The 5,660-nt window shown below is 34.7% G+C and overlaps 1 long non-coding RNA gene across 1 annotated transcript in view; it reads right to left on the bottom strand.

Annotated features, from left to right (window-relative positions):
* Positions 1-2,485: 2,485 nt before the first annotated feature.
* LOC107660543 (uncharacterized) overlaps positions 2,486-5,660 on the bottom strand; it is a 14,430-nt gene continuing 11,255 nt past the window's right edge. The window contains exon 3 of the long non-coding RNA XR_001631013.1: positions 2,486-2,496. This is a non-coding gene — a long non-coding RNA (uncharacterized LOC107660543). The remainder of the gene's footprint in view (positions 2,497-5,660) is intronic.

The following is a 5,660-nucleotide window of genomic DNA, read 5'->3' as shown; positions in this document are numbered from 1 at the left end:
GCCACAGCCTTCGATGAAATCAACTGAAATAAAAGACATTAAATCTCTCAAGATCTGATTAAACAACTCCACAAATCAGCATTACCAGCTTCACTTATTACCAAACTGACTTTATTTATGTCAGACATCTACAGAAGATCTTATTGAGAGTTACAGAGGTTTAGATGTTTTTTCCCCCCATCATTTTCATGATGGAGATCTGCGTTTACTTTAGTTGGGCTCTTGAACCTTGACTTTTTAATATTAACTTTTCTTTGGCTGCTGTAACAATGTGTTTTTGAAACATGTTTGTTATGGCAAAAAAGAGTCAAAGAAAAAAATCTGGTATTGTTGTTTATGAATTGATAATAACAATCATCCTCTTATTCCTGATTTACTGATTTTATCCAGTGAAACATACATGCTAAAAAACAACAACTTACTTACACATAGTAAGAAATGGTTATAAAAACTGAAACAGAAGTGACATATTAATATTAAATATAATAAAAATATTAATTAACCAATTAATATTCATATTAATGAATATTAATATTAAAATATTAATATATAATATAATACTAGAGCAAAAGAGCAAGCACTGCTGAGCCATCATGAAAGGCCGTTAAAACACATCACTCACTAAAAAAAAAACAAAAAAACCTGTTGTAATTTAGACACACACATCAAGAATCCGCGTATGAATATCAACAATCCACAAAATAAATAAACAGATCAACTCCGAACATCACAAAACATGCTACTAAAACTCAACTCAACACAAAAACAAAAGCAAAAATAAAAGCACATAATAAGAATTCAAGAATATAAGTGGACAATTCAGAAGCATAATTTATTCATGCCACAATGCATGCTGGGAGTCATGGATGAGTTTTGTACTGTGCTGGTACCCAGCATGCATTGCAGCATGAAGCTTTTGATTGTCACCATTGTTGTCCCTCTTTGAGTGTAAAGGACATAGTAGTTCAACATGTTTTAAACCCAAACTGTTTTTAAACCCTTATTTTCTGGTTTTCACAACACTGCTTGATCTCATGCTGTAGTGCACTTGAAAAATCAAAAAAATATAAAACAACACTCATATAATTAGGCGTTCAATGAGTCCAGTACGTGAGACTCTCAGTCTAGCAGACAGTAAAGCTGTTTGTCGAGTTGTTTAAGTCTTCAGTTGATTTCATCTAAGGCTGTGGCTGAAGTCAGTTGTAGTTCTTGTGTGTGTGTCTTGTTTCTCTTTTCTTCAATGAATCTGCTTGTTAACAGCAGCTGTTCATAATTGGTTGAATTCACTCATTAGTGTTAATTCTCTCTGTCAGGTGGACTGTATTAGTAAACTCATGTAGGGAATAGTGAATGAGGGTGTAGGGTGTGATTTGAAACACAGCCTCTGAGTGTCGACTTTGAACGTTGTTAATTCACAATATATAGCAGCAGCCTACTTTCTCGAAAAAGACAAATATTACCCTTTTTTATCACGTTTTAATGGATAACAGCATGTTACTGTCAAAATTTGGCCGTTTTTTTAGGTATAAACAGAGGTCGGAGCCATCTCCAAATGGGTGGGACTTGAGCTCCAAGTAGGCTGTACAAAAGCTCCTGGGGCTTTTGATTGATTTATTTAGTCTTGTACAGGACACAGAGTTACAGCTTGTGTTTTATTAACGTCTACACCTAACAATAATGCAAAACTTATTTACCTTGCGCGATGTTACAACAGAAAGCCTGTCATTCATTCAGCGCTTATCATGGTGGAGATATCTTATTTGTAAGTCGCTTTGGATAAAAGCGTCTGCTAAATGACTAAAAGTAAAAAGTAAAAAAGTAAAGATGCTGATAAACCTCTGTTGTGCAGCACTTTGTTTGCCAAAAAATAAAAGGGTTTAATTTTCATTTGATTAGGATAAATTAAATTAATGTTTTATGCCTTCATCTGATTATCAGAAAAAATTAAGAAGAACATTTATAGGGACCCTATAAATTAATAGAACCCTATTATTGTTTTAAAAAGGACCCTATACAAAAAAAGAATAGGTTTAAAAATCGAGAATCGAATCGAATCGAGAGCTTGCGAATTGAAATCGAATCGAATCGGGACATCTGAATCGATACACAGCCCTAGTAATTATTGTTGTACAGTGTGAGAAAAATTAGGCTATATTGATGTGCTCATGCTCGCGGCGTAAGTCCCTCTCACTTGGAGGTCTCCGGGCTGCAGCGATACATACTTGTTTTTTTTTACAGCAATTTTTAACAGTGTATTTTAAATGCAGCCAGATCTATTTGTCTAATAAACCTGGCATTATTTATTATGACTTTAACTCTTTGACAAATTACATATTACCCAGTGGGCAATTGATGTTGAAAAGACATCAGTTTGATGTCAAAAAAAAGGTTAAATACAGTATGCAAACCAAACTGACGTCAAAAAATTTCCCCTGGAAGAAACTACCATCCAAACTGAATTTAAAGTGATTTTACAGCATCTTCATTAAGTCTTGACTAATATTTGACGTCAAATTGATATCAAGGTGATATCTGGGTGCAGACTACACAACAATTATTATTTTACCACATTTATTTTAAATTATTATTATTGCTGTTATTATTGTTAATTATCACTTTTCCTGGTTCAATAGGGTACTCTTGTAAGAAAATAGCAGTGGCAGGGTCAGACATTCAGTATCACTGCTTAAAAAGATGCAATCTAATCTTGTTTACGTGAAATAAGTCTGCTCCCAAGCAGGCTTTAACTTATGGACTTGTTATCACAGCAACTCCAAGATGAGCTTCAAAGAACGTCAATGTCAACAGTAAAATCCAGATAACTGAGTAATCCACGTATGAGGAATGGGCCCCTAGTGTGAGGTTCAAATTTTGTGGTGGGTATTTCTTTTTTTGTTTTTTTTTTGTATTTTTGAGGTTTTGTATTTTGTATTCTACACAGTAAAATCCTGAGTGTTAAATTAACACTGCTTGGAGCATATATGGTCCCACTCTAAAAGAGTGTTAAAGTAACACTGAAGCAGTGTTAAAGTTAATGAGATAATTAAGTGATTAATTAAGTGCTGATTGAGCATTAGTGCTGTTAACAAGCAGAATCACTGAAGAAAAGAGAAAAACAAGAACTACAACTGCTTTAGTCACAGCCTTAAGCCCGGCTCACACTGTGCGATTTTGGCCACGATTTGGTCGTCTGAGACAAATTTTGAAAATCCTAAAAGATTCCTATAATCTTAGGCTAAAATCTGTAGTCTTTGATCGTTAGTTTGACATGTTCACCGACAGCCAATTAATGACCGTTGCGATCAAATTGTACCTTCGACGAACTTCTGGCAGTGTCAGAAGATTTGGCGCACAGTCCTGCAGTGTGACATCTCCTGCGACAAATGTCAAACTGTCTTCGTTTTTCAAGACAAGCCATGATCAAAATGAATGCTAGAGATTTCTTCTAACCGCATAAACTTCGGCGCTCTCGTCCTCCGCTCACATAATTCATATGATTCATTGCCTTTGCTATGATAAACACCGGTTGTGCTGCTGTTTTCATGTGGGTGTATAGTGCTGCTTGCACTATTCTGCATAAATACGCCGGTATTGCCGCCATTCATATGCTTTTAATGATAGCCAACATTACAGCCCCTCGTGCAATGCAGCTCGCAGTCACTGAACGTGTATGGGTTGATAAGGTAAAACTCCGGACAAGTTTTCTTGCACGCACCCATTTTTAACGCGTCTTGACTGTCGTAAAGTCTGTCATTAATGACAACTGAGATCCCACAGTGTGACATGATCATCATGTTCGTACAGTCTAAAGGATTTAAAAAAAAAAAAAAATTGCACAGTGTGAGCCCGGTTTTAGATGAGCTGAAATAAAAGATATATACCCCCGGTTTCACAGACAAGGCTTAAGCCCAATCCCAGACTAAAATGTAATTCTGAGCTATTTCAACGGAAATAAAAAAAGAAACTTGCACTGACTGATCTTAAAATAGATCAGTGCCTTTGTTTTGTCTCAAAATGCACACCAGTAATGTTTTCTCTAAGGCACGTTTATAAAAATTACTTAAATGTCCTAATTGAACTATGGCCCAATCCTGGTTTAGTCTAAGCCCTGTCTGTGAAACCGGGCCTAAATCTCTCAAGATCTCAGCAGAAGATGATTAATCATCTCCACAAACAGCATCACCAACTTCACACATTAATGACAAGTTTGACTTTTTGTCATGTGTCTAAAAATTTCTTTAGATGTTAATGTTTATTGAAAAGAATAACAATTGGAGATAAATTGAACCGTTGTGGAGATAAGTGTTTGCTTTAGTTGGGCTCTTGACCCATTAATATTAGTTTTTCTCTGGTTGCTATAACTGTTTATGAAACACATTTGTTAAAAAACAAGAAAACATGTGATCAGGATATGTTGGCCATTTTTTGGTAAAGATGTAGTTATGTACAACATGATTCACTAATGTCATCAGTGGTAATGTGTAGTTTATGTTGTTGATCATAACTACATTATAATGATGAAGAATTTAAAACACTTTATTTAGACACGCATACATCAAGAATTGACATATGAATCTCAACAATGGTGACGATCATCTGAGAGATTCATGTTGTATTGCATTCTGGGTGCACAATCATAACTCATCCATGGCTCCCAGCATGCATTGCAACATGAATAAATTAAGCAGCTGCATTGTCTTAGTATTTTCTTTTATTTTTGTTGTGACTTTTTACTGCCTTGTTTTGTGACGTTCAAAAATCATATTTTATATTATTTATAATATTTTATCACCATTGCTGAGCTTCACAAGCGGATTCTTCATGTCTATGAGTGCCAGATTTGAAACCTGTTTATGAGCCATATTTCTAAAAGTGGTTTATTAAGTTTTCTCACATTGACATCTCATAGAGCTGCAACAATATTGAAATCATGAAAGCTCTACAGATTTCTCTTTAAAATTCAATGAGAAACTGAGACACATGCGATTATTTTATCATAAGCACCTTATCATCACATATGCGTTTTATAAACACAATTTTAACAACCAAAAAAAAACATTAAATTTAATGAGTCAAGGGTCAAGAGGCAACTAAAGCAAACACTATTCACCAAAACGGTAAGTTGAAAAGAAAAAAACCCATCTAAACCTTAATTCTCAATAAAGAACTTCTGTTTTAGATACTCCAGAAATAAAGTCTAACTGGTTAGTAATGTGTGAAGCTGGTGATGTTGTTTGTGGAGATGATTAATTATCTTCTGCTGAGATCTTGAGAGATTTCATGTTTTCTTTTATTTCAGTTGATTTCATCTAATGCCATGTTTTTCAACACTGATGGTGTCTTCAAATTTTATTATTTTCAATAAACATTAACATCTAAACCTCTGTTAATTCTTAATAAGAAATTTTTTGATGCATGACAAAGTCAAACTGGTTAGTAATGTGTGAAGCTGGTGATGTTGTTTGTGGAGATGATTAATTATCTTCTGCTGAGATCTTGAGAGATTTCATGTTTTCTTTTATTTCAGTTGATTTCATCTAATGCCATGTTTTTCAACACTGCACGATTTTCAAACTCGTCGGATTGCCGTTGTTTTCACACTGCGTGACTATCTGGGGTAGCATTCAGTTGCTGCTGTGTTCACATTGCACGATGGATCG

The sequence above is a fragment of the Sinocyclocheilus anshuiensis genome, unplaced genomic scaffold (assembly GCF_001515605.1).
Source record: "Sinocyclocheilus anshuiensis isolate Anshui unplaced genomic scaffold, SAMN03320099.WGS_v1.1 scaffold659, whole genome shotgun sequence".
NCBI classification, from domain to species: Eukaryota; Metazoa; Chordata; class Actinopteri; order Cypriniformes; family Cyprinidae; genus Sinocyclocheilus; species Sinocyclocheilus anshuiensis.
This window is presented reverse-complemented; position numbering and strand designations above follow the sequence as displayed.